The following is a 6,000-nucleotide window of genomic DNA, read 5'->3' as shown; positions in this document are numbered from 1 at the left end:
CTCAACCCAGCGGTCCATTTGCTTGCGTTGGTCAGTGATTGTGTACCCTGATTTAGATTTGAGGGGGGGGAGATCTTTTTGATGGTTGGCCCAAAAGCTCTCTTAATGCCATCATACATTCCTCTGATGTTTCCGGTGTCTGAGGCCAGCTGAATATGACCGCATAGGTGTTGCCAGTAGTCATTTGTGCAGCGCCTGGCTGTTCTTTGTGCAGTGCTTCTGGCTGCTTTAAGTGCTACGGATGTTAACTCGCTGGGGGCTTGCTTGTAGTTCAACAGTGCAATGCGCTTAGCGGCTATGACAGGTTCCAGCTCTTCAAAATGAGATTGAAACCAGTCTGCATTTCTCTTCACACGTTTGCCATAGGTGGTCAAAGCTGACTCATAGATGGCGTCTCTGATGTGGGTCCACCTGGTCTCAGCATCCCCTGTGGGAGTCTTTTGAAGGGCTTCTACAAGTGAATTTAGAAATTTTTGTAACAGCTGTGGATAAGAAATTCTGCTCGTGTTGATGCGTGGGTGGCCCTTCTGCTTGGAGTGATGCAGCTTCTTTGGTTTGAGTCTAACCTTGCTGCACACCAGGTAGTAGTCGGTGTCGCAGTCCGCACTGTGGAAGCTGTGTGTGACTTGAACACTGTTTAAGGAGGCTCGCCTTGTGACGATGAGGTCCAGCTGGTGCCAACGACGTGATTTTTTCGATTTAGATTTAGAGATACAGCACTGAAACAGGCCCTTCGGCCCACCGAGTCTGTGCCGACCATTAACCACCCATTTATACTAATCCTGCACTAATCCCATATTCCTACCACATCCTCACCTGTCCCTATACTCCCCTCCCACCTACCTATACTAGTGGCAATTTATAATGGCCAATTCACCTATCAACCTGCAAGTCTTTTGGCGGTGGGAGGAAACCAGAGCACCCGGAGAAAACCCACGCAGACACAGGGAGAACTTGCAAACTCTACACAGGCAGTACCCAGATTTGAACCCGGGTCGCTGGAGCTGTGAGGCTGCGGTGCTAACCACTGCGCCACTGTGCCTCCATGAAACCTGGTGACAGGGTTTAGTGTGAAAGAACGAGTTGGTGATGCAGAGGTTATGATAGGTACACAACTCAAGCAGTCTCTGTCCATTCTCATTCATCCTTCCAACACCATAGCGCCCAAGGCAGGAGGGCCATGAGTCATGGTCGGCCCCAACCCTGGCATTAAAGTCCCCCGGCAGGAACAGGTGTTCGGTGTTGGGGATGCTACTAATGATATTATGGAGTTCCTCATAGAACTGGTCTTCATGTGGGGAGCAGAGTGTTGGAGCATAGATGCTGAGTAGGTGTACTGGACCAGAGGCGGTGAACAGTCGGATGGACAGTATGCGTTCCGAGCCATTTGAGAGTGGCTCTATCATGCTGAGCAAGGAGTTTCTGATGGTGAAGTCCACTCCATGCTGTCTTGGTTCTTCAGGATCCCTACCCTGCCAGAAGAAGGTGTAGTCTTGCTCTATTAGAGATCCACTCGCAGGGAGGCGTGTCTCCTGAAGTGCTGCAATGTCTACATTGAGTCTACTGAGCTCGATGTTAATGATGGCGGTCTTCCAAGAATCGTTGATTTGTGTAAGGTCTTCCGACAGGCCAGGACACATAGCTCTGACGTTCCAGCTTGCAAAACGAAGGGCTGGTACCTTCTTGCCTTTTCTCATGCTGTTTGGTGCGGTGTTGCAGTCCACTTTTTGGGCAATGACCCTGAGCTCCAAGCCCCCATTGAAGCAGGTGGACTGTGGCGGGACAGAACCTTATTGACCGGGGGCTGCTCGGTTTGAGGCGTACGGTAGCTGTCCAGTGGGGTGCGATGACCTCTCCCACCGACAAAGGCAACCCGTGGCACCCAATCTCTACGAAATTGAGCTGGACTTATAACCTGTAACTGCTGCCTTCCATGTTGTTTCGGTCGCTGTGAGGCGACTATGGAGTGACCTCTCCATGGCGCATGCCTGGGCAAATGTATGGAGGTTGAGAGTTGCCCAAGCGTCAAAACCCCCCTCTCGGCCTTTCTGGTGGGGTCCAAAGGAGTGCAGAGCACGACGTTGGCACTGGTATGGCTGCAGGAACTGCCAGAAACATGCCAAAGGTGACACATGACCGCCTACGGGCTTCCGCTCCGGAATTTGTGTTAGGGTTTACTCCCTTAGCCTTGGTCTCTCCCGCGACGCCCACAAGGCAGTGGGGTTGTTAGGGCCCCTACACAGGGGTAGGAGGATGCCGGTGGGAGGTGGTGGTACGAGGGGGAGGGGTGGAGGGAAGGGGGTGCGAGGGGGAGCTGGGAAGGGGGTTGTAAGGGGGAAGGAGGGGGTTGAAAGGTTTCCTTCTTGTCCCTCTCCTTGTTTGACCACAATAGGGTTTATTTATTTACACAGTGAATGTGCTTACCAATTCAGTGAGAATTTAACCCTTTATATGTGTTATGATCATAAAAGAACCAATTGGACAGGTTTTCTGGAGTTTAAACAAGAGGTGAGTATATTGTACTTGAAATCAAAATCCGATCTAAGTAAAAATAATAAACTACACTCCAACTTACACACACACACAGAGGGTTCAATTCTGGGTACTGTCTGTATGGAGTTTGCAAGTTCTCCCTGTGTCTGCGTAGGTTTCCTCTGGGTGCTCCGGTTTCCTCCCACATGCCAAAGATTTTCAGGTTGATAGGTAAATTGGCCATTAGTAATTGTCCCTAGTATAGGTAGGTGGTAGGGAAATATAGCGACAGGTGGGGATGTGGTAGGAATATGGAATTAGTGTAGGATTAGTATAAATGGGTGGTTGATGGTCGGCACAGACTCGGTGGGCCAAAGGGCCTGTTTCAGTGCTGTATCTCTAAACTAAACTAAAATACAGAGCAATGAAGAATAGTTTGGTTGGATTAGAGTCTAGAACAAAATAAAAATAATAGAGTCTGTGGGGTCTGGTAATTCAGTTGTCTTCTGGCTGAATTCGTTGTCCTAAAGTTGCTGGCTGGTTGAAGTGGCCCCCTTGGTTCAGGGTTTTTACGGAGACAGTGATGTAGGTGGCTTTCTCCTCAGTCTCTGTCAGTAGCAATGATGGACTTGGATGTTCTGCATTCCAGAGACAGGTTTCGAAACTTGCAGCACTGCTTCGAACATAGAACATTACAGCACAGTACAGGCCCTTCGGCCCTCGATGTTGCGCCGATCTGTGAAACCATCTGACCTACACTGAAAATGGAATAGTGTAGGTCAGATGGTTTCACAGATCGGCGCAACATCGAGGGCCGAAGGGCCTGTACTGTGCTGTAATGTTCTATGTTATATCCAATGACCACTTAAATGCCCTTAAAGTTGGCGAGTCTACTACTGTTGCAGGCAGGGCGTTCCACGCCCCTACTACTCTCTGAGTAAAGAAACTACCTCTGACATCTGTCCTATATCACCCCTCAACTTAAAGCTATGTCCCCTCGTGTTTGCCATCACCATCCGAGGAAAAAGACTCTCACTATCCACCCTATCTAACCCTCTGATTATCTTATATGTCTCTATTAAATCACCTCTCCTCCTCCTTCTAACGAAAACAACCTCAAGTCCCTCAGCCTTTCCTCGTAAGACCTTCCCTCCATACCAGGCAACATCCTAGTAAATCTCCTCTGCACCCTTTCCAAAGCTTCCACATCCTTCCGATAATGCGGTGACCAGAACTGCACGCAATACTCCAGGTGCGGCCGCACCAGAGTTTTGTACAGCTGCAGCATGACCTCGTGGCTCCGAAACTCGATCCCCCTACTAATAAAAGCTAACACACCATATGCCTTCTTAACAGCCCTATTAAATCCCTGAAAATTGCCACCCAGGTTATGTACCTGGACACCAAGATCTCTCTGCTCATCTACACTACCAAGAATCTTCCCATTAGCCCAGTACTCTGCATTCCTGTTACTCCTTCCAAAGTGAATCACCTCATGCTTTTCCGCAAACTGAGAGACACACAGCCCCACTGGGGTCCTACACTGATTAGCCCTCAAAGCTTGTCTGAAGTGTCCAAAAGAAACTCCAAAGGGCCTAATGCCTGTTTGAGACTCCCTCTATAATACTGGAATTTAGTGCTGGCCTGGCTGTGTTTCAGAAAAGTACACGCAACCTAAACAGGTGGCCCTTAAAGGGACCACTACAGGCGGCCACCAAAAAACATGCTTAAAAGAACTTACCTGAATGCATCTCTCCATCTGATCGCCACCCTATCCCGATTTTCCCCAGCCCCTGATCCGCCCTGTTTGCCTGCTCACCCTCCTCCTGTTCACCTTTCCTTTTAAGCACTCTTTACTGGCGAACTGCCTGGGGAATGTCCAGCAGGTGATCACAGCGTGCAGGCCTTCTTTAAATGAGGCCCAAAGACCCAATATCAGATGTATTTCGGGCCTAATGGTTCAGGTGCTGGGATTGTTCCTTATGCCCAGTTCATGCCAGTCACCAATGATATTTTAACCTTGCTCACGCACTTAGCTATACACATCCATCAGATGGCAGCATTGCTCAGATTTCTGAGAGTCATTCATGCAATTACTAAGGCAAAGATTATGCCTTTATTTAGTTCAACACAAAGCAATGCCAAAGGTATCCCTTAAGTGCTTAAATGTGGATAAACACACTGCAAACTTATTACCATTTGGATTGTGGGTGTATTTCATTTTAACAACATTTAAAATTTAATTTCTGTTGCTAATTGTTATTTGCTTCCACTTTTAAAGTTTTGAGACTAAATGAAATTGAATTTTCTGTTTACAATAGTGCTTGTTAATTAGAATTATACTTCATTATTACCCATATAATTTAATGGACCGTAGGATTTTACATAAAAGGTATTAAGTTTGATTTAACAGATTAATGACACAAACAGTCTGTGCAAGTCCGGGGCATAAATCTCAAATGACAAAATGTAATGAGTGGAAAACTTCCTTAGTTTTTGTCTAGCAATTGATCAGATTGACATCCTGATTTAGCAGATTTTTTTTATTGACTGAAAAAGTGTTGATTTCCAGGTCGTGTGTGTACAAACCTTAGAAAAGTTCTTAAATTTGATGCATGATTCAGACCATTGAAATGTTTTTATCAATCACTGGAATGAGACAACTGCCCTCTGGCCTTCTGTGACAGGTTTGTCTACATTCTCCTGCCAATTTAGTGCTAGCACTGTTAAGAAATATTTTAAAAGTAGCAGTTTGGGAAATAGCAAGTGTGTGGTGGAGGATGTCCTTATTTCTAAACAATTACTACAGACTACAATTAGACTGCTTAGAAAATTAACATGCGTCAAGGCTGCATAAGCTCTTTGTTACTACCTGTGGTTCAGTTGGTAGTACTCTTGCCTTTGATTCAAAAGGCTGTGGGTTCAAGTCCCATTCTAGGATTTGAGTATTGAGAGATTGCTGCACTTTTGGAGGTGCTGTCTTTCAGATGTTGAACTGAGGCCCTGTCTGCTCTCTTGAGTAAAAGAACCCCTGCCACTGTTTTGAAGACGACCAGGGGAGTTATCCCCCAGTGTTCTGGCCAATATTTATCCCTCAATCAACATCATAAAAACAGATTATCTAGTCTTAGCACCTTGCTGTTTACGGGAGCTTGCTGTTTGCAAACTGGCTGCTGCATTTTCTACATTACAACAGAGAGTATGCTTCATGAAGTACTTCATTGGCTGTAAAGCACTTAGGGATGTCTTGAGGTTGTGAAAGGTAGCAAGTCTTTCTTTCCTTAACATCCTTAAATTATGATTTTTGAGAGGTCAGACAAAATCTTTTAGAGGGGAAACGGACTTCACAGAAAGACAACAGAAATCGATCTCCATAGTCTGTATGGTTTCATTGGCTGTGATGCACCGTGGGAGATCGAGGGACATGCAAGGCACCATACAAACGCAAACCTTTCTTGGGTCCAGATTGAAATACGATTGGCAAATAAGTCCACGGCAGGGTGGAATCTAAGTTGCCTATGAAGAGAA

The sequence above is a fragment of the Heterodontus francisci genome, chromosome 38 (genome assembly GCF_036365525.1).
Source record: "Heterodontus francisci isolate sHetFra1 chromosome 38, sHetFra1.hap1, whole genome shotgun sequence".
Classification (NCBI taxonomy): Eukaryota; Metazoa; Chordata; class Chondrichthyes; order Heterodontiformes; family Heterodontidae; genus Heterodontus; species Heterodontus francisci.
Note: the sequence above shows the minus strand (reverse complement) of the source record.